Raw genomic sequence first — 23,652 nt, 5'->3', positions numbered from 1 at the left:
TAACATTTTAAATTATAGGAATATAAAATAATTATATTCGTGCAAGGAGGACATTTGTTATTTTTTGTGCCTATATCTTTAATAATGCCTTTCCTTTTTGACAAAGAAGATCATTCAAAACAAAATAGCCACACACAAACATAGGAGTCATAAACAGACGACATATGAATCAAAATAAGCTGGGAGATGTAATGTTCCAAATAGCAAGAGGCTGGCGGACCACTGGCATTTTGCTCATCGGTTCTCTGGCGGTCCGCTGGCGGGTTGCAGACAAATTGCCCAATATTTTGCCACTATTGGTCTATTATTATTATAAATATTTTTCATTTGTTTAATTATACTCCATATATCATTTTATTAACTTTTCTTAATATTCATGCAAGTTAAATTTAAAGAGATGGTGGTCCAACGGCGGACCACAAGTGGCACGCCACCGGTGGCATACCACCAGCGGTCCGCTATCTGACAATCTGATTTTGCTATCTGGGGTGCAACCAAAATGGTGGAAAAAATATATATTTTAAAGTTTCAATTTTGGCGGGTTGATGGGGTATGGTGGGGCTTGAAAATTCCCCACCTCCAAAGTGGGGAATGACAGAAAAAGGTTGAGAACCACTGGGTTAGTTCAAACATTAGCCAAACATAAGGGTTGGCTTCCACCACATTATAGCCTATACTACTATTTCAAATTAGAACATTCTCCTAATAGAGACACTTTCAACTATAGTTCTGTTAGGACTAGGGATGTGACCTAGTAGAGGCTAAATGCACGTAAACACCGTTTAAGCACCTCCTGAATTTCGGAAATAGCGTTTACGCGGAAATAGCGTTTACGCAGAAATAGCGTTTCCACCTAAATTGCGTTTATCCACTTAAAGAAGCCCTATGCAACAATTTTAGCAAAAATTACCTTAATTATGCAGGTTGTGAGCCGTTCTGATGGTTCTACAAGACTTTCTGGGTTATTTGGTGGGTGCTTCGTCTCCCTCTATCGCTTCTCTGCGGAAAAAACAAATATGCAACTTTCTGAACCCGGCCCGGGATGTGACTCAGCGGAAGTATCCAATCGCACCCAAAAATGTAGTCAGATTGTAGTTTCTAAGAAGACTGCAAAACGGACGCCGACTTGGCTTTGTTGCTGTTGAAATTGTAAGAAGTCTACCCTTGGGTGAACTTCGTTTTTGTAATGGTTTGATAGTCTCTTGAACAAAGTGTTTGCTGTTTTATTGTGAGCCCTGTATGTGTTTAGCTTGGTTTCTTGATGGCTAGCTTGCTAGCTAGTGGGGGTTTAGCGTAGCAGTCACTTGCTACTGAAGCTGCAGGGGGAGCTATGTCGTGAAAAATGCGGGCCCAAAAAACCCAGAAACAGCGAAGGAATAACCAGACCTGCATAGGGCTTCTTTAAATAGCATACCGTTCTTAAACTATTCTAAATTAAACTCATGCCATTTTACAATTGTATAGTTTCATATTGTTAGTTTCATAATGTTGAATCTGGCCTGGGCAACACAGTTTATGCATATTGCGCTGCATTATGGTGTCAGTGATCAATCGTCTTGCGGGCGGCAGTCAGCAAGCATCAAAGATTAGTCACACGAGTAAACGAGTTTGGATAATGAATGTTTTTTTAAATGGATATACGATTTCTGAAGCGTCAAGACAATATGCCAGAAAACGGCCTTGACTACAAGCCCAAAGTGAGTGAGCCTCAGAAACAATACAATTGATGGTCATGGGTGTATTTTTGGCCTAACATCCTTTAAACCAAAGAGAATGACATCTCAGGTTCATCTCATGTCATCTCATTCCCTTTAAAAGCAAGCAGCGCAACTTCAAACAGTGCATCAGTAGTTAGTCAGCGGCGCATTTAAAGGAATCAAATTGAAACACAACTACCAAAGAAACACTAACCAGGCTGACAGAGGGAGAGAAAGATAGAGAATGGTAGAGGGAGAGAGGGAGAGAAAGGGAGGGAGAGAGAGACAATAACAATATATAGGCCATCAAACAAATGTACACTTAACATTTAATTCAACTTCAGCTCTGTGCATGACAAAAGGCAAGAGCTTTGTAACACAACTACCAATGAAACACCAACCGGGGGGGGGGGGGGGGGGGGGGGTGAGTGGGAAAGAGAGAGAGAGAGAGAGAGAATGGCAGAAAGAGAGAGAGAAAGAACAACCCTAGAACAACTTACCAACCATTACATTTGGTTAAGCAATCTACAAAATCCCATACAACATAATTATGTGTATTATGTATTTTCATCTGATTCTTCAATATATGCAACAAGCTTACCAACAGTTTTGTTCAGTTTGTTCATTTCAAAGTTTCCATGGGGAATCTAATCTAATTTTTTAAACGAAAAAAGCAATTATTTAATGCAATTAATAATTTAGGTTACAATTTTTAGCATTACCCACCATTAAGAATTCAGAGGCTGTTTAAGTTCTGATTTCAGTGGGCAATTCGGTTGTAACATTTCAATAGTAATCACCAACACCACCCTAACTTATGAAGATGCCTTTTATAGTTATTGCACATCTGAAATCTCTCCATGATCTGACAAAAAAGGTTTTGTTTTTCACCAGGTAATACACAGACAGTCCTATTGGCATCATGCATTCCACAAGATTTTCAGCGCTATAGCTACACCAGTAGGAGGAGAAAGGGCCCGCGACCTAAAGCAATTGTTTTTCAGTCCTTGAACAATCGTGCACGAACCGTATGGGACGAACAGGGAATAGCCACAGACCTTGATCGGTGATATCTTTGATAACTTCTACCCATTGTATGCGTGGTATGTCCGTAGTTGGAATACAATTGGAATACTGTCTTTTATCTAAATCTTCATCGATCTGTTATCAAAAATAACCTGTAGGGCAGTGGTAGGTGGGCTTAGTGCACTGTAAAAAGGAAGTCAGGGCGTTGGTTGGAACACAACCAATGGCTGCCCAATTTATGAAACCACATTACGTTACAATTATAAAACAGTATAGTTTTCAATGAAACACAACCATATTGTGTTCAAATAGTCATTCCAATTGAGCAATCTGTTTATCTAATTGAATCACATAAGGTAAGCATACTGTGGAAAAAAAGGAAAAGAGGGTTTGTCACAGTAACTAAACCACAAAACATGAAATTAAACAAACTCATGTTTTTCTTTTAAACACAATGCTATTACGTTGAAATGACATACTTTGTCACAGCAATGAATTTATCCAACAGAATCATATACGATCATTGTGAAGCACCTTCTGAACCAGTAAGGCAAATAAACACATGCCTTGGTGTCCATTTCATTGTGTTCCCATGAGCATTTGCAAAAACACTGAGATAATCACGCAGCTAATAGTGTTGTCAAATGTTCTCACATGGGTTTTCTTAAAAGAGGGTTATGCACCAGTACAATTTGAAATCGAGTTGTATCTTATGTTAAGCTTTGAGATTACAGTAATCATGCTTTGTTCCCACATGAGTGTGTTCTGGAGCATGCACAAGATATCAATGGTTCCATGGCATATGTTTCCCATGCACCACAATGAATGTTTCTGAATACTGTGATATAACATAATCAGCATGTTTCATGTCAAAATTTAATCTAAGTCTTAATCTCACAATTATATTCCTTTCACATTGATTTCACAATGTATACATCTCAGTACATGTATTCACCTGTATAACACAATGATGTTGAAATTACATGAACATTTCATGTGAACTTAATTTAAACAATTTTATTGGAATTACTTGATCCAATTGGGTAATCACAGCATGAATCATTTTTGTAAACTGAAAGAGAAATGCTGGACTAATTCTAGCCATTTCATGTATGTGCAACCGATGCACACAATCAAAATCAAGTAAATCCAGTGGGGGGTTCTTTCAGTGTCACAGGGACCTAAGTTCAAGTCCAAGTTCAAGTCCTTAGCAATGAAGGAAAAAATAATCAGAAACACCATGTTGTTTCTTCCTTCTCATGGGGCCCCACAATCTACCCACCTACCCCCCCCCTCTCTTTCTCTCTCTCTCACACACACACACACATACAAAGCAGAGATCAAACAGGATTCATATTTGACTCACTTCCATCAGGTTAAACAATGTGTGGTAATTTCAATGAATGACTGAATACCAATGAATGAATAGTCGGTGCATGTGTCTGGCTTGGTGCCTAGACTACTCCTATGCTTGGCTGCCTGGCTTTACAGAACCCTGTGATTCATTGGCTGGCTCCTTGCTATTCTTTCTGGGGAGGATCATACATTCTCAACAGGGGTAATAAAAATGAGGACAATTTATGTGACCACAGATGAATATTTATTTTGTTGTGTACACTTATTACATTGTACACTTATTACATTACCTAAGGTGTTCAACAATAATTACAATTCAGAATTCAATAAATATTTAGGAACTGAATGAAAATACATTTTTTTTCCTTAAACACAATAAATTAGACAAATAATAAATAATAAATTGTTTAAATTAGGCAACATCTTATGGTTAAAGTATAAATATAGAAGAGAACACATTGTGGCTTCCCCGTAGTCTTCCTCCCTCAGAGGCTTGTGTTCATACGATGGCTGAAGTGGCCGTTACGTTACTGGATAGGGCTTCTCTTGTCGCACCAGTGCTGTTGGTGATGGTGGACACTGTAGAGGTGACCACACTCCTCATGGCATTCCTGAAAGAAGATTAAGACAGATGAGTGCCATTTAAAATATTTTTCTCATGTGACTGTGAGGATGTAACCTGACTCTCGCCAGATGAATTTCGTTCCGCCTAGCTCCACTCATCCATCTGGGACCAATCCATTGGAGTGTTGGGCCTAATCAAAAAATGCTTGCATATGATTGAATAAGCCACTTGTCCGTCATCTATTGACGTGCTACTTCGACCACTCACATCAAAGCCAACCCGTGACGCTGATAACAGTCTCACAGTCGCTTCTACGCTATGTCACATCTATGAAACTCCCGCCCTGCGTCCTGATTGGCTGTACCATAAAATCTGGTGCAGAAATCACTCTCAATGGATGTGAGTGAAGCTAGGCGGAGCTAAGCGGAACGAAATTCATCTGGCGAGAGTCAGGTTAGTGAGGATGATCAACAAAGTCAGAACTCTCTCTTTTTGCATGTCTGTCAGGTTAAAATTAGTACATGCTGAAACTTATTTGACCAATAACTTACTGAAACTTGATTGTTATTCCTCAAAAATGTTGCTTTACATAAAAACGTCTGTCAAATGATTCATGAAAATGCAGACAGAGTAGCTCTTGATTGAAACCTAACTTATTTTGCATGAGCTGTGCAAATGGACCTTCACTCAGATATATATATGTTCTTCTTATGGAGTCATGAACCATCTTCATGGGTATTCCAGGGACTTACAGCAGGTTTTGTTTCTTTCTGATGCTTCTGATGGTCTCCTGCACCCATTTCTCCTGCCAGTGACTACAGAGAGGTCCCTCAGTGGTTTCAAATCTGTGGGAGGACATTGCCTTCAATGAGAATTGTTCACTAGAAAACTCAAAAGAACTAATACTTAGGAACAACAATACAAAATAAAGATAGAGACAGTGTAACCAACTAGGCAAAACGTACATCACTGCGGTAACACACGGGGGATTTTTCTTCTGAAACCTGAAGCCAGTGATGGGTGCCGTTACTTTCTTGGTGGACACCTTTGTGCAACAGGTCAGGAGCTTCTCACCAGCCACTGCAAAAGGAAAGAATGTGAATCAGTCAATTGGATTGCCACACTGAATTAAGCTATCAAAACTCTAGCAATGGCAAACAAACATATACGAATAGTGTAGGTACTCACCAGTCTCTAACACTGTGAGGGAGAGGAGGATGGTGACGATAGCAAATGGTCTGAGGAGCTGCATGTCTTCTGTTGGTGTATGATGATGCCTCTTCACTGAATGAGCTCCTCTGAAGACCCACGGGTTGACTTGTCTAGAGTTCAGTCTGACGACCTGCTTTTATAGCCTTAAAAATGGGGAACTCCCCACATGACTGGATCCGTGCATCTATTTACTTCTGTGGGAAATCACTCTCCGGTCAGCACTTTCTCTGTCTGGACTCAGGAAGCGTGATGTGTTGGGATTTTGCAATCCAAAATTATTCATAAGACTTAGTCAGAGGAGCTTACGCATGTGTCCTTTTGCAATGGCCCTAAGGAAGGGCTGCCAGCAAGTGAAGGTGTGGGATAGCCAGAAAGAGTGTGACTGAAAGAGAAACATTTAATTTATATTCCCAGCTTCTGACCTTTTTCACTTTTGACACCATTAAACTACATCATGGCTTTCACTTAAATTACTGCTGGAATTAATTATGTTATTTGCATCATTTTAAATGAATGGGCAGATGACAATTTAACATGGAGTGCTTTAGAAGTAAATTAATGAATTTGGTTATCTTTATTTATCTTTATAGAAAACCTAGATGGAAAGAGATGATGTCAAGTGATGACTGTTTTTATCCCGCACTTGCTCATGAGTTCATCGGAAATCGAAAGGAGAAAAAGGAGAAGGAAGCCAATTTTTACTTGAAACGCTGTCAGTTCACAGACTGAAGAGGTCTGGCCAAGCTGTTCTCATATAGTCTGCAGTATGCTACAGTTTATATCATTATCAGTTTCATAAGGTATAATTTATATGACATGAGTTTGTGTCTATTCAGGTTAATCAGCTGAAACTCATCATCCCTGTTTTGTTTTATTATTTTACATAAACACACTGTATGTTCAAATCTAGTCCCATCAGCCTGCCTGATGGGCTGTTTGGGGTATTGACACCAGTGGGAAAATCGTACAACTTACGCTATAAGGGCAGCCGTGGCCTACTGGTTAGCACTAAGGACCTGTAACCGGAGGGTTGCCGGTTCCAACCCCGACCTGTAGGCACGGCTGAAGTGCCCTTGAGCAAGGCACCTAACCCCTCACTGCTCCCCGAGCACCGCTGTTGATGCAGGCAGCTCAATGCGATTAGTGTGTGCTTCACCACACTGTGTGCTGTGTGTGTTTCACTAATTCACGGATTGGGATAAATGCAGAGACCAAATTTCCCTCACGGGATCAAAAGAGTAGGCTATATATACTTATACCTATACAGTGCAATAGAGTGTCCCAGTGACTTCAGTTTTACTTCCGCTACAATCTTTCCAAAAAATATGACGGGAGTTAATGGAGAGATAACAATTATGTTTTGGTCCAGTTTGAATTGTACCACAAATTTCACATATGGTGTGTGTGAATTTAAAAGATAATTTTTCACGTCAAGAAAGTACTGTTGTTCGATAGACTTCAAAAGTTATGTTGGTTTTGTGCGAATCCACTCAGTGGACTACATCTCTCGTCTCGAACGATGTACGTCACCAACGTAATGAAACGATAAGATTAGCTGTTATGCTAGGTAACGGTGCATCTTGCTGCCTGCTATGTCACTTAACAGTATCTAATGTACAGTCTATGGACGAATACAACTTACCTGATGTGTTTAATTCTCTGACTCATGGTATTTTCATCGGCAAGGAAAGCCCAATTAAGACCTGTTGCTGGTATGCTTGTACAATCTAGTGTGGCTGTGAATGAGCTAACGTCACTAGCGCGACTGATGGGTTTGTAGTCGTTGGAATTACGATCTTTCACAATGTTGTAATTCAATAGTTAGGAAACAAACTGCAAATGTCTTTACATGAAAAATTGTCTTTCAAATTGACAAACATCATATGGGTAATTCAAGGCACAAGTCAACCGGGACCAGAAAATAATTTATTTTTCGCCATAGACTGGCGTTCAAATTTTTTTGAAAGATAGGTCCCATGGAGGCAAACGGAAGTGGCGTCACTGGGACACTCTATACAGTCTATCCCTCAAATGTTGCATGGACTTTTCATTTTCATCCCCCTGTATTTAGTTATGTCTCTCTCTCTCTTCCCCCCCCTTCTCTCTCTCTTTCTCGGTATGTCTTAACACCTATGTTTTGGTAAGTGTATTTTGTATGTCTGTGTGTGTGTGTGTGTTCATCAGGAATCCCCTAATATTTAACAAAATAATGCTCTTCATCAGAGATCACCTTTATCTAGTTATGTGTTCTCATGTTTCTCACATTTATGCCACTAGTAATAAACTCCTCAAACACTATTTAAAAGAGTTTTGGGGGTCACGTTGGTTAGTTGGTCAGGTCTGACAACTACTGGGTAAATTAAAAATACTAAAGCAAATACATAATGTACATTGCAGATAAATGAAGGTATATACAATGACTTGACAAAATATAGGAAATGACATATTTATTGTATTTCACAAACATTTAAGCAGAATTAAATATACAACATCAGATACAAAGCAAATGTTCATTATTTGATTAAGGGATTTCCGTGCCTGATAAGCTTCAAATTATCAATGACATGCAGCATGCATACTGTATTTTCCAGAACAGTACTCTTACCACTGGACCTCAGGTACAAGCAAAATACAGAATTCTGTGAATACCAGTTGGTGTAAGCCTGCTCTGTCCACATCCAAGCTCCCTAAAATACAGATACATCAGCACTTTGGAGGTTTGATCAACATGTGTAACATTCAACTTGTGTAACTTGAGCTTTTGCTGCTTTTAATTCCAAACTGATTACTACAACACTCCCAGTTAGACTAAAGAAACATGCCTCTACTGACCTGGAAGTTGAAACCTCCAATCCAGACTACTGATTGGCCTGAAAGTTGAGCAAGACTTTGCAAGAAGTTGTATTCATCAGGAGATTGCACAGAGGCCAGACTGCCTTGCTGAGCCACACAATAATTCTGGACAGAAAGAGGGAGGGGATATGAGAGATGACCGATATAGTCATAATACATGTGAGCTGAATCATTTTCCAGTCTAACTGCACAGTTTTATACTTCCTCATATTTAGAGGTCACAGTATTGTGTTAGTCCAGTGGGAGAATGTCCATCTGCCTCTGGTCATTGTTCCTTACCTCGGCACTGAGCCAGCTCCTCCTAGAGGTCACCAGCAAAAAGCAACGGGAACCAAGTCAGAACCAGCCAGGAGGACACAGGGCCATGGGACCTGCAACTGAATCATAGCTACTTCAGTGTCTCAAAAATGGTCTCAATCAAGATCAGTATTGACTGATTTATTTATATCAATATGTTACAATGAAACAGTATATAATTTTGTTTATGTCAATGAAGTAAATTATAAACAGTTTTGAATATTTACACTAACCGGGAGACAGATCCTTTTGAACTGTAGCCTCTTCAGTTTCAGAAAAAAAGCATGGTGTATTTGTATCTCATGACATCTATCAGTACATCACCATCACCCCATGTTCTTCACCAGCAGCTAAGATGATTCTGCAGATCATTTTCATACCTTCAGGCAAAGGGTCCTCCACCATATTGTTTACCTCCAAAGTTTCCTCTAGGAAAAATAAAATAGTACCATCAGTCTATCATTTAAATCATTCATTATATGCCATAATTCTTACAATTTTTTATATGCCACACATCAATTGGATATTTACAACTGATTGTACTATGATTGAACCTGGAAACATTTGTCTAGCCTACTCAATGCCTCACCTGGAACAGTGTTATCTTCAGCTTGAGTCTCTAGAACTTCTGCTGCTGAGATAAGACACCACAGTGTTCACAAAAGATTATCCAGATGGTAATGATCAACTTAACAGGCCCACAACATAGCTGTTCTAATGCAAAAGCATACGCCTTATATGTCTAAAGCTGCTGTTACTCCATTGAAGGGAGATAGATGGGGCACACCATGTGTCAGTGTCTGGTTAAAGTCTATGGCTTACCTGAAGCAGCAAGGGTAGCAGCAAAGAACAAGCAGAGAATAACTGCTGAGAACCTTCATGCTAACTGGTGTAGAGTTGGCTTCCTTTGGAGAATCTAAAGATAAAAAACTTTCAAATGTATGGATGGATCATTCAAGGTTTCTCTGAGTGCATGATGAAAAAGGAGCAGGATTCTTACCTGTAGTAGATAAGTATCAGGTGAAGTGATGGAGTGATGAGAATAGGATTCTGTGTGCTTTATATACCATTCAGGGACACATTCTGGAGGAAGCAGGAAACAATGTCAGTTTATGCAGCTGTAATCAGATTTGGCAAAAAGACTTCTATCAGACTTGGCAAGAAGAAACAATTCATTGGTCAAACTTCTACTGTTATTTGATCTAGTTCCCCACCCTTAACGTGACCATGGCAATGATTAAGTTAATGATCACACATACACAGTAAAAATACACAGTAAACAAAGACTCACCTACTTCCTTTTGTTATCTCAATTTCCTTATTAGTTGAGTTAAGGGTGAAGAGCAGAGCAAAACAATTAGCAGCTAATGCAAGATGCTAAATCTTGCAGGCATTTTCAGACCACACACAATTCCAGATCACACACAATTCCAACTCTTTCCAGCAGCTGCATTGCTTTTAGTGTCAATGTGGCAAATATTACTGCAGTTCAGACAGAAGAGAAGTCTTAGATGTTTATCAAATGATTTATTCATATTAGTGCATGATATATGCTTGGTCTAGATGGACTAGATCTGCTTAAGCTGCTGTTGTTAGATTCAGTGGCTGCCAAGAGTAACAAGTGCTATATAGCTACTGCTGCTATTGCTGCTGTTGAAATACAACACAAAACAGACAGAATTTAAATCTACTATATGTGTGCAAGACCCCCCTAGCTTAAGCAGATCTAGACAGGTGGAGCTGGGGATGAGGAGAGAGCAAGGAACACTTTTATTGAGCACAAAGATGCATGCATCAACCTGCAGTAATGTGTGGAAATTAAATAGCATTTAGGTGCCATTGGTAGGGATCCGATTGACCTACATGTCGGAAACCAATCAACTGTGTCACTCAGTTTCCTGTCTTGACCAATTGTTGGCTGACATGGATTGTTTGAATATTTCTCATTTTACAGATTTTGGGATTGTTTCAATATGTCCTAGATATTTAAGGCTACCCAAATCATAATAATTATAATAATAATTATGTGATCTGTGTTCATCCTTTACCCAAATGCCATGGTTATGTGAAGGCAAATTTAACTAGAAATATAATGCCAGAGGAATTACAATAGTGGATGGAAAGCTGCTGGCTTAATGTTGGTGCGGAGATTCCTGGAAAAAAAAAATTGAATCACTTAATCTTTGAGTTCTTACAAACCCTCGTACCAAAAAACCTTGTGTGTTCTTGAGATATAACACTCAAGGTGTTTTTGACCTTGACATTTGACCTTTGATACCTTTCTTATACACGCGCACACACACACCAACAAATGCACAGACACATTAAGCAACGTCACTCACGTCAAGTACATGGAAATTAACACTAAACACAAAGACTATTTACTATGCATAACATTTATTTCATACAGGTTGGTGCACAAACTTCTGTGTAAATGTTTGCATGTTATGTTACCGGCGGCCGCTGTGTCCTCGGTTTTCCCAAGGGGTGCTGTTGGGAAACAATGGACTTTTAATTGGGTTTCCCGAGGGAACTGGCCATGTTCAAGTGGGAAGCGCCAAGGGGGGGAGCAGGGCAATCCTGATCAAGTTGCTCTGTATGTTCGTCTCTATATGTACCTCTTTGAATGTGTTTACTATGTGATGTTTATTTGAATCTGTTCTTAGTTCATGGAGGAACATTACTATTTTGTCTTAGATTCTGTCTCGTGAATTGTGTGTTAATTGTTTGTTTTGTCTACCCCTGCAATTTAGAATGGTGCTGGCCACCTGCATATATGTTCACCCCTCTGTTAGTTTAGAGTGAAGTCTAGTGTTGTCTTGTGACGTCTATAGTACAGTTATTTAACAGACTTTTGTAGTCGTGTTCCGTGTGGAACTAGCTGTGACTTTAGGACTTGTTGATAGCTGAATTACTTATGATTATTTTGCATACCATCATACTTTTCTTCACAAGCTGTACATGGACTTTTCATTTGCTTGCTCTTATTTGACAAGCCCTAAATTAAATCCAATTTATGTACTTTACCACTACTGTCTCTCTGCTTCTGTGGCCAAGCCCAAAACTAGACGGAAACTCAAGGTAATTCCGTCACAACCAACATCAATTCACTTCATCTTTGAGTCTTTTATTTTGGAACAGTTTTTGGCAGAAGAAGCAGTTGAACAGGATGTGTAGTCTTAATAGGGACAGTTTGTATGCTTAAAGCCTGAAACTGGCAGTTGAGCCAGGTGGCCTGACCACCGACCTGGCATAGGATTCTAATTGCTTAAAGTGCGTATGTCAGGTTAAAAAAAAAAAAATTGACAAATGAAGGGACATGAAGCAAGATAGTAGTGAGTAGTGATTTTTCTTGAAAAATCAACTATAAATACCATAGAACAATATTTACAGTTATTTTAATAACTGAATTTATGGACATTCCAGGAAACATTCCAGACACAATGATGACCTCATAAGAGGGAGTCCAGCAAAGTTGGTCAATTAAAACACATGGGATAAGGGATCATACAGTAGGTTTTTTTACACTGGTGAGGCCAAAAACATAACTTCATTCCAGTATGTCATGCTAGAGTCTACTACCTGCCTGACGTAAAAATATCCTGATACCTTTTTATCTTTACTGGCAACCATTATTGATCTTAAAATGTGATGAAGAGGATATGGGTAAGTAGCAATGCTTGAAAATGCCAGTTGTGTCACTTGCCATCACATATAGGCCATTATATAGCCTAAACTAAGTAGAATCAGTAAGCAAATCATTAGTCTATGTTCCGCCAACCATGGGCATATATGCTTTTCTTTAGAGACCTGACTATGAAACCATCAGTGTATATGTGCTACCACTCATTTGCTCTTTATATACATCTGCTTATCAACTAATGTTAGCTATAGACAGACTATTAATTTGCTTACTGATTGTACTTAACTTGTTGTATATGAAAGCCTATGTGATGGCAAATGACACAACTGCCATTTTGAAGCCATGATACATACTAATAGTGATCCGATCCTACTCACACCCCTAACCCTCAATTTCTCACTGATGATTTGATGGCCATGATTTACCAAAATGTTGTAGCCTATTCGTCTTTACTTTGTCCCTGCCAGTCAGGCTCATGCTTATGAACCACTGGTATGTCATAGAGAACATTTTTGGCCTTATCAGTGTAAAAGAAAATGCAGTTAAAACCCATTCTCCCCTATGCTCAACTTTGCTGGACTCCCTCTTATGAGGTCATCACTGTGTCTGGAATGTTCATAAATTCAGTTATAAAAATAAGTAAGGGATAATGTATAGAACACGGTCATTGTCGGGAGATAGGTCCCGACAGGGCGAACCGGACCCCGACGCGCAGCGGAGGGGTCTTGTTCCGCCCTGAAGGGACCTATCTCCCGACAATGACCGCCGTTCTATACATTATCCCGCTTATTACACGGCTACTTACCAAAACGACACAATAAACTCCCCACGATATGACTCTTTAGCCTACATAGCCTAGGCTATAGCCTATTTGTTACCGTTTCATCATGGCTTTTGCTGAGAAACAAATAGTTCGCAACAACACACGCTGAACTTGAATCAGACATTCTTTAGAACACAGCTGATCAACCGTCTGCTTTCACTTTTGAATGAAGTTCCAATCCTTGCGTAGTGATATGAAAGAATTGACTTAGAAGCACAAAGCCAATTTTCCTTGACAGCGGTCTGTTATACTTAGCAACGGTCTGTTATTCAGAATTAGCAGACCGCCGAACGTTGGGAAGGCCCATTCAAGTGAATGGAGCATTCTGCAGCACTATGAAGAGCCGTATAATAACTGTAAATATTGTTCTATTGTATTTAAAGTTGATTTTTCAAGAAAAATCACTACTCACTACTATCTTGCTTCATGTCCCTTCATTTGTCAAAAATGTTTTTTAACCTGACATACGCACTTTAACGGCTCTATTGTGATGTCATCAGCCCAATGTTAAGTCTATGGGGAAATTTTGAGTAGTTTTTAATTAATAGTTTAAAAAGTATAAAAGTTACAAAGATGAAAAATACAAAGCCCGGGTGTCACAAATTAAGACCTAAGTAACAAAGTTTGAATTAAGTTTCTACGTTAAACGGTTGAAGCTGCATTAACTGCGTTAGAAGGAAGAATAAGAAGCCTAGGAAGAACAGTACAGTGCATTTTCATGCACTGTAATAATAAGAAGCCAGGAGATTTCAAGATAGTGGATTCCATCCATTATAATTAATTTATTTGAAAATGTGCAAAGTGAGCTGGCTATTTAAAAATGAAACTCATAGAGTTTACTCATTCCACTTTCCACTTGTAGTTAATATATATTTTTTACAGCAAAGCAGAAACATGAGTGTCTGTGTCACATGTTGACCCTCATGCCTAAGGAAACCAATCGTCACGTGACAGAAAATACATCATCACGTTAAGTCAGCCTTGAGTCTATAAATATGTGATTGCAGTAATACATGCAGCAGATAGTCACTATTGGTAATTAATAAATGCAAATGTTCTGTCATTTTGTAGGTGGTCTATGTATATTAGTTAGTGATGTAACTGAGTGGTCAGGTAGCTTTTAACCTTTTGTGTTCATAAAGGCATATACATGTATGCAAATAAACGGCAAAGTCATAGTACATGTTGTAAAGTAAAACTCAGATAGGTAAACATACTGTAGAACAAAGTAAGCTAACCAAACAAGGGAAAGAGAGAAAGAGAGAGGGAGAGTGAGAGAGAGAGAGGCCAGAGAGAGCAAGGCCTCCTCCAGAGGAAGTGAGGCAGGACATAGCCTAGCTGGTCAAAGAGAGCCAAAGGAAAGAGCTCAGAGGTGAGGAGAATCTCCCCTTTTATCCAGAAACAACTTAGCATAATTAACATAGATGCAGTTTGTGTCTAACCAAGGGTGCAAAAAAGCAGAAAAATGCAATGTGAGTATAGCAGAGCCATATAATGCATGCAATGATGACATTACATAGACTATTGTCAATATATAGATGTCACCGTACATCAAATTGTATTTCATGTCTTTAAAAAATAATGTAAGAAACATTATGCAAAATCTAAAATTGCATATTATGGAGAGATATGCAATTATCTACACAGCCCCAACCATACTGTCTTTACATGGGCTATCCTTCTTCAGTCAAGGTAAGATAACCGGGGTGGGCCAGCAGGTGGCTGGGAAAGCACTAGACACACACTTGACTAAGAGGGTTATCCATAAGTTATTCAATGCAAAACACATTTTACTAATCCGATATGATCCAGTTTTTCCCAATTATTTAAATTCTTGTGAAATGTTTTACATTTACCAATGCTTGTAAGCTGGCTTTTATCAGTTCTGTTTGTTTATATACCTTTGTTATTAAAAACTTTAGATAACTGATGTTCAAATAAAGTTCCAGTGTAACTATACATTAATATATAGTATGTTTATTTATGCTATAGAATGCCAATGCATGTGGTTAGCTGCAGAGAGAACAAAAGATGAACAACTGATGAGCAAACATGGAATGTATTGTAGCAATAGCAACATATCATGTCATTCATAAATTACAAAATACAGCAATATAGTGAAACTGTTTTCCATTGTCTACCTCAACTTATGTATAGTATAATACAGGTGCATCTCAAAAATGTAAATTTTCCCTGTAATTTATTTCAAAAAGTGAAACTTTCATGTAATCTAGATTCATTACACATGAAGTGAAATATTTCAAACCTATATTTTGTTTTAGTCTTGATTAACTTTAAAATCCTGCTCCTCACCTACAAATACCCCAAACACTTACACCCCAGTATCTTACTGATCTCCTCCACCCTTACATCCAGTCATGGCCCCTTTGGTCCTCTGACAAGGTAGACTAGGTGTCACACCTATTCACTGAGGCCTTTGGCCCCTATTCCCTCTTCCCTTCCCTACCCCTCCTTTTCGTTTCTTGTTAAACGACCTTGGGTATTTTGAAAGCTGCAATAAAAATACAAGTTATTATTATTATTATTATTATTATTATTATTATTATTATTATTATTATCTTGATGATTACAGTTTACAGCTCATCAAAAATAAAAAAAACAGTATCTCAAAATATTAGAATAAAGAATTTAGAATACTTCAAAGTTCGACCTGAGAAGAGTTCTGATCAACTAATTCAGTAAAAATACTGGCAATGGTTTCCTGAGCCTTTAATCTTTCAATTTGGGTATGGCCATGGACTTTTTCACGATATAATTTTTTGAGATGCACCTGAATACTTCTCAATAAAATCTAAATATATCAAGTGGTCTTCAAAACATTTTTTCCAGTGGAGGTCTTCAGGGCCTATAGAGATAACATAACATATTAAACAAATTATGTCCACTGTTTCTTTTTTAATGTAAATTATCTAATAACATGTTCTGATAAAATAATGAATGACTCCTAAATATGATTTCATACTGCAAATAGGCCTATCTTCTCAATCAGCTAGCACACTGATATCATCCAAATATGAGTAAACTTAATTAAAAGTCAAGTAGGCCTACGCTGTAAATAACTGATGGAACTTACTGTTGATTAAGCTCCCTGCATTTTGGTAATAACTCTTTCACCCAAGGAGCTTTTGGGGAAGTGCAAAACGTACCCTCAGTCGTCACAAATCTGTGCAGTAGAATCAAACATGCATGCTATAGTCACTTTACTTGAATTTAATTTCTCTGCATCACGGCCCTATTTAGTGAGTGAGAGTGCTCGGAGCGCTCGGAGTGGCAATTTACGAACACACCCTGTGACTACGTTCGTGGCACTCCTGTTAGTAAACTGGAAAGAGTAAAAATAGGAATGCATTGGTCCCCTTAATCCCATAAACAAACAGATAACTATCACACCAACTTATGTTGTGCCTTTCATTCAGGTTTGTTCAAAGATTTAGTAAGTATAAGCCCTTTCGCTCCCCACTTCGATGCAGCTCTGTAGGTTCTACTCAATCCAAACAGTCAAAAGGGGGGTCCATGCAGCATATACAAAGCTCCCAGATGTGCCAGTAATCATGCCAGATGATATACACACAGTGCAAGCTGATGTCTAATGATTGGGCAATGAACTTTCATCTTAAAGTACTATCATTATCAGTAATACTCATTACAGATCTATCTAAAAGAACATATCCCAGTATACTTACACCAAAGCATTCACACAAGGCGGTCTCTTTGCCCTATCGGGGATGCACTTGAGAATGGTTGCTTTAATTTTCTGAGTGGAGACCTTTCTGCAGCAGCTGAGTGGCTTAAATGCATTAATCATTCTTAATTGTCTGGGTCTGTGGGACCTCTTTTCAATGTTTGCTAAAAGAAAAGAAAATGCTATTTATTATATATATTCAAACTCAGTTATTCTCACAAAAAACACAAATCATTTATATGATCATAAATGTGATCTCACAGGGGGTAAATGACAAATATGAACCATACATGATCTCACTGGCAATTGAGCTATACATCTGATTAGTATTTTTACATAAATTGGTATATACAGTACAGGGTGAACTGCAAAATCAAGCATGTGTTATAAAGAACAGCATGCATGCAGATGTCCACCCCCAGTTCATCTGGCAATGTTAGTGTACTGAAATCAGCTACTTACCCACTCCTGTCCTTGTGAAGGTCAGTATGATGGCAGAAACAGCTAGACTCATGATGGCTCTCTGGTAAAGCATGCTTTTTATTAATTATTTTTGCTCAGCAGGCTTCCCAAAGCTAGCCAGTGATCTAGATGGCTGTATGTGTTCAGAAAAGGGGATGATTTGGTGGAGAATGGCCGTTTCTTTTGGTTGCATCATTGGCAGAAGTACAGTCATCAGAGTCATCCCTACATTTGCTTAATGTTCCTGTTTTCTTTTCAAGAATGACATTGCTAAATGGCAAAGAACAGAGGGCCTCTTTGGCTCACTACAACATGCTCACCTATCTTACATTAATCCGTTTTAGAGCTGCATGGTTAATAACAGTCATTTTGGTAAGAACTGATCCAAACTCCCTGCTTATCGTCTATTCAGAGAGTGGACCAGTTTGGACAATTTGATTAATTTTTCTTTACATGGGAGTCAAGTCTTGCTCTCTGACAAATAAAGATGTTGTAATCAACACTACAGTAGGACTGTCACTGCCACCAAACCAATTCCTAGTCCAACTCCCTCATCATTGCTCACATGCAGTATGTACTTCTACTTTTTCGGTCAAGTATTATCACCACAAGCACTGAGGTAATGGAGAGAGATTTCAACATCACACTGTTTGTTAAGACGGACCGTTGGGCTTTACAGTGCCCATTGGTAGTTGTTCATGTTTTGGAACATATACAGCCATGTGTTGAAAGCCATGTGAAGTCACCGCTTAAATTATCTCCATCTCCATCAAAAAATAGCTTAATCATTCATTCATTCAGTTTAATTTTCTGATTCAGACATCATGGCTCCAGGCCATAACTCTGCTATGAAACAGAGACATGCACATGCACAGGCCTTTACAAAGGTTCTGTTTTTGAGAGCCTCAAATGCCAATAGTAGGTGGGATCATCAGATAACTGATTCCTGTGTGACTGTCTTGGCCTGTGACCAAGTATGTCTCTATGAGACTCCTGAGGTGAGTCACAGTGATGGGGACAGGATGTGTCTTGGGTGTGCTTGCAAGGAGGATTAGGAAGGAAGACTTAGAAGTGACAGTGATGGAACAGTCATGTGCACTTGTGGCACTGTAGTGTGACCACCACATAATAAGCGTCTTTATTTAACTTTCTATATTTTCATATTTTATTGTTCCCGGGATTATTTCTATCAGGGCATCAGCAAGCATAGAATGTAAATATATAACTATGAACATGTCACACAGAACTCGTAATAGTTTAATAACAGTGATATTTGAAAAATAATTTATCTTTTTCTGTTTTGTTCTGACATGTCTCTCTTGTGTTATGCTGAAAGCATGTGAATTTCCCTTACCCCCCCACCACCACCCATGCTTACTCTAAAAGATTAAAAATAGTGCCCCCCATGGAAATTCCTATGGCCCCATCTGCCACTGAACTCTGCAGCCCTGAGACTCTTTTCTCAGGGTTACAACAAGGAGAAGAAAAAAGGAGAAGGATGTGGGATTCCTCTTAACCGCTGACAGCATTGGCCGGGAGGACAACTGATCTTATTGAGAAGTGAGAGAGTGGTTTCCCCCACATGAATGGATGTGTCACTGATTTAGGAAAGTCTGAGACACTCATCAGCACGTCTAGCCATTGGCCTTGTTCCTTACACAGTGACATTACATTTGAAGAAGATACAATGAAGAAAATCTCAAACCAGGTTGTAAATAGCACAACAGCAGTGTACAGTAACATCCACTTCTGATTATACACTGGTGCAAATAGCATACATTATTATGACCGCCGCACAGCGAATTTTCAAACAAGGATTCCCGGGACACTGAAAGACCGGGGTGCACAAAACTTGCTGGGCATGTAGCCCCACAAGGATAGCATGGAACCATTGCTTTTTGTTTTGATCTGTAGCGCCCCCGCTGGACTGGACCCCCCGAAAGGAGGGTAGGGCGGACAGTTTTCTGTGAATATCTCGAGAACCGTAGGGTTTAGGAGGACCACCTTTTTTTGTATGTTGATCTTAAGGGGCCATGTCATTCCATAACCACTCATTTCATGTATAGCGCCACCTAGTTAAAAAAGAAAAGTGTTGTAATCACAATATCTCTGGCTGACATGGTCAAAACTGCACAAAATTGAAAGTGTCAGATCATTATGACACCCTCTGAATGCATGCCAGTTTCGGGGACTTTTGTTCATGGGGGGCCATACAATAAATTCATTTATGTGTACATTTAGTGACCATACACCAACAGAGTTTTCTGTGAATATTTTGAGAACCGTAGGGCCTATGATGACCATTTTTTTGCGCATGTTTGCCTCCAGAGGTCATGTTAACCAATTCCATATGCACACATGTGCATAAACAGATATTCACACACACACATACATTCACAGTTTCAAAGATCCCATGGCACTTATCGCAAAGACTAGGTGGTTCCCTGATTTGCTTTATTTATGTACACATACATAAAGACACACACACATGCACATACACACACACACAAAGACATGTAAACACACACACACTACACATGCACACATACGACACGCACAAACACGCACACAAACACATAAACACACATACACACACACACATCCTCACACACATGCACCCACACATACAAACACACCTACATACACAAACACACACACACACACACACACACACACGCTGACGCATGACTGCACTGCAACCTACAGCAACAACCACATAGTGAAATTTGCTGACGACACAACTCTGGTGGGTCTCATCACCAAGGGCGACGAGACTCAATACAGGTTGGAGGTCGACCTTCTGACCACGTGGTGCAGGGACAACAACCTCCTGCTGAACGTCAGCAAGACCAAGGAGATTGTTGTTGACTTCCGGAGAGGTCACACCCAACACCTGCCACTGACCATCGACGGTGCTGTGGTGGAGAGAGTGAGCAGCACCAAATTCCTGGGGGTGCACATCAGTGAAGACCTCTCCTGGACCACCAACACTGCATCACTGGCGAAGAAAGCTCAGCGCCGCCTGTACTTTGTACCAACATCTGTACCTGCGGAAACTCAGGCGAGCAAGTGCTCCATCAGCCATCATGACCACATTCTGCCGAGGCACCATTGAGAGCATCCTCTCCAGCTGTATAGCTGTGTGGGGCGGAAGCTGCACTGAATACAACAGGAAAGCCCTGCAGTGCATAGTGAACACAGCTGGAAGGATTATTGGTGCTTCACTCCCCTCCCTGAAGGACATTTACACCACCCACCTCACCCGCAAGGCGACCACAATTGTGAGTGATGCAAGTCACCCCGCTCACAATTTGTTTGATCAACTGCCCTCTGGAAAGAGGTACAGAAGCCTGCGCTCCCGCACCACCAGACTCACCAACAGCTTCATACACCAGGCTGTTAGGATGCTAAACTCTCTCCCTCTCCCCCCTCCACCCTCAGCTACATAACATCCTGGACTTTGGACCCACAATGGCTGCCTTGCACTACTCCACTTGCACTACTCCACTTGTACACTTGCACACTTTGCAACTTGTTGTTGTTGTCCTGTTGTCCTGAAAACACTTCTGAACACACTTCTGCTGCTCTTACATAACTTGCACCACTATGCCACTTGCATACTTAGGTCAAACAGAACTACCTCAGCCATTTATTGGACTTTTGCACTATTATATTGACTGTCTACTGTATGCACAATTGCACATTTTCAACTCAAATCTTGCTGCTCTTATTTTCTTCATTGTACGGTATGTGCCTTCTTATTTTTACTTTTTATATTGTTTACTTGAATGTTATGTTTGTCTGTGGACCTAATTGGTAAAATATGTCTTGTCTCCACCGTGGGATAGTGGGAAACGTAATTTCGATCTCTTTGTATGTCTTGACATGTGAAGAAATTGACAATAAAGCAGACTTTGACTTTGACTTTGACACACACACACACACACACACACACACACACACACACACACACACACACACACACACACACACACAAACAATCACACACACTGCACACACTCAATTACAAACACACAAAAAAGGAACAAAGTAGGAAATTAACAGAATTTGACAAGCGTGACTTATTTTTGAAGAGGTTCATTAGGCCTACTGATATACTATTTACACTGTTTCTCTATAAAGGCCAATAAAGTAAATTGTACCTGACAGCTCTGATGAAGGCTACAGAGGCAAGGTAGCCGAAACTTGTCAGGTACAATACAATTTACTTTATTGGCTTTTATAGAGAAACAGTGTAAATAGTGACTTATTTTTGTGGAAAAAATATGCTGGACAGGGTGGCGATCATATTTTGTACCGCTCTGCGGTACATCTAGTTTGTTAAGTCTTTGCCCATCAGTACTTACACCAGGGTGTAAATAACACACATTGCTATATACACAAGGGTACAGATAGCATCCACTTCTAATAATACACTGGTACAAATAGCATACATTGATGATAACCGGGGTGAAAATAGCCTTTGCCAAAAAAAAATGTCTATTACATTTAGATTTTATGAATTGGGCAGTGTGTGAGTATGTGTATTATTTTCTGCATTTGAGCACTTTGGTTTGTTCAATATTTTTTTTTTTTTGTTTTGTACCCTGATGATTTTGCAATGGAAACCATACTTGGTATCAGTTCTGCTTTTTTTGTGGAGGGAATTTACAGTAAATGTTTCCAACATTTTTGCAGTGCTTGGACAGTCCTACAGAGATGGGCAAAAATATTGTAATAAAAAATGTATTTACAATATAAAATACCCTAATTTTAAGTGTTAAGTTGCCTAATAGCTCATGTGCCTTGTGTGTAATCAGTTTTGGATGACACTCATCACAGCCAAAGTTGTTCCGAAATGTATTGTGTGTGTGAGCAACCTACTCATTACTCATCTTGCACTAGATCATCTTCATGAATCTCAATATTCTGATCACAACAAGTCTGGACAAATTGCCTATATGCCACACACTTCCTGGAAGGCTTTTCAGCCAGCGCAAACATTTCCAGTGGGCCATTACCACCTGCAGTGTTTTAGCGTATACCTGATGATCATGTTGTCCCTGTGCTTCCTCTGTTTGTACATTCCATCAGAGGGGAGAGAAAAGCAGGACATTGCAGAAGGACATTGTACATTCTCTTAACCTCTGACCACATTTGTAGCAGGGCAAGGATCAGGGACATCAACTCATGGACCACTCAAACCTTAACTGTTGAGACAGCAGGCCACTCTTGGTTATACATTTCAATGATACTTTTTGGATGAGTAACCATTGTGATCTGTGCATGAATGGAAGTGTGTTGGTCAGTGACTTACTTTTGCTTAGATGAGGTGATATCCATACAAAAGGCCTAATTGGGACTGGATCTGAGGGTCTTTGAGGCCCAGCCCACTTCAAAAGATTCAGTCCCTCCACCAGACTTTGACTCACACTTGAACTTTGATGCACTGTGTTAAGGCATTGTAGACTATTTTAGCTGATAACAACAGACCTTTGGGGCATGACAAATGATTTATCTGTGATTTACGCTGCATCCAAGTTTAAAGTCTGTGTTCATACCAAGGCCGTAGTCATGACGTCAACATCGGGGGGTGGCTATGGGACCTGCCATGCAAAAATATTCTTAATTACAGTAGTTTGGGCTTTTCTGACCAGTCCAATCATAGAGCACTGGGCCTGCTGGCCTCTGCTGTTCTGCATCTCTGCTGTGAAAATAGAGGAAGCGTGTCCCTGACAGAAGCAGTGGTAAGTTTAGTAAGTGTCACTCTCCCAGTCTTCATGAATGGATCCTTCTTCTTTTTTCCCTTTGAAGTGAAATGCATTGTTTCCGATTCTGAAAACCCATCTCCTAAAATGTAAGCGAAACTAAAATGCAGATCTCTTTCTTAACATGAATCTCTCTTTCTTAACATGATCTTGAGCCCCTTTCTGAGTACAGTCAATGCTACATGAATTGTGAAAGAGTAGAAATAATGACAGGTTAGTTTATTTTTAGGTTTAGGCATCTCTATAT

General features: G+C 39.5%; 3 long non-coding RNA genes across 3 annotated transcripts; all 3 read right to left on the bottom strand.

The window, feature by feature from the left end:
• Positions 1-8,403: 8,403 nt before the first annotated feature.
• LOC121714748 lies at positions 8,404-9,282 on the bottom strand. The gene is made up of 4 exons (XR_006033416.1): positions 9,240-9,282; positions 8,989-9,086; positions 8,689-8,814; positions 8,404-8,543 (listed from the first exon to the last, which is right to left on the bottom strand). It is a non-coding gene; the product is annotated as an uncharacterized LOC121714748 (long non-coding RNA).
• A 104-nt stretch (positions 9,283-9,386) lies between these two features.
• Positions 9,387-10,957, bottom strand: LOC121714762. Its single transcript, XR_006033420.1, has 4 exons — positions 10,007-10,957; positions 9,829-9,922; positions 9,596-9,640; positions 9,387-9,434 (listed from the first exon to the last, which is right to left on the bottom strand). It is a non-coding gene; the product is annotated as an uncharacterized LOC121714762 (long non-coding RNA).
• Positions 10,958-16,102: 5,145 nt separating this feature from the next.
• LOC121714771 lies at positions 16,103-17,779 on the bottom strand. Its single transcript, XR_006033424.1, has 4 exons — positions 17,638-17,779; positions 17,177-17,339; positions 16,567-16,656; positions 16,103-16,338 (listed from the first exon to the last, which is right to left on the bottom strand). It is a non-coding gene; the product is annotated as an uncharacterized LOC121714771 (long non-coding RNA).
• Positions 17,780-23,652: the final 5,873 nt, after the last annotated feature.

The sequence above is a fragment of the Alosa sapidissima genome, chromosome 1, assembly GCF_018492685.1.
Source record: "Alosa sapidissima isolate fAloSap1 chromosome 1, fAloSap1.pri, whole genome shotgun sequence".
NCBI lineage: Eukaryota > Metazoa > Chordata > Actinopteri > Clupeiformes > Clupeidae > Alosa > Alosa sapidissima.
Note: the sequence above shows the minus strand (reverse complement) of the source record. Positions and strands in the feature narration are given on the sequence as shown.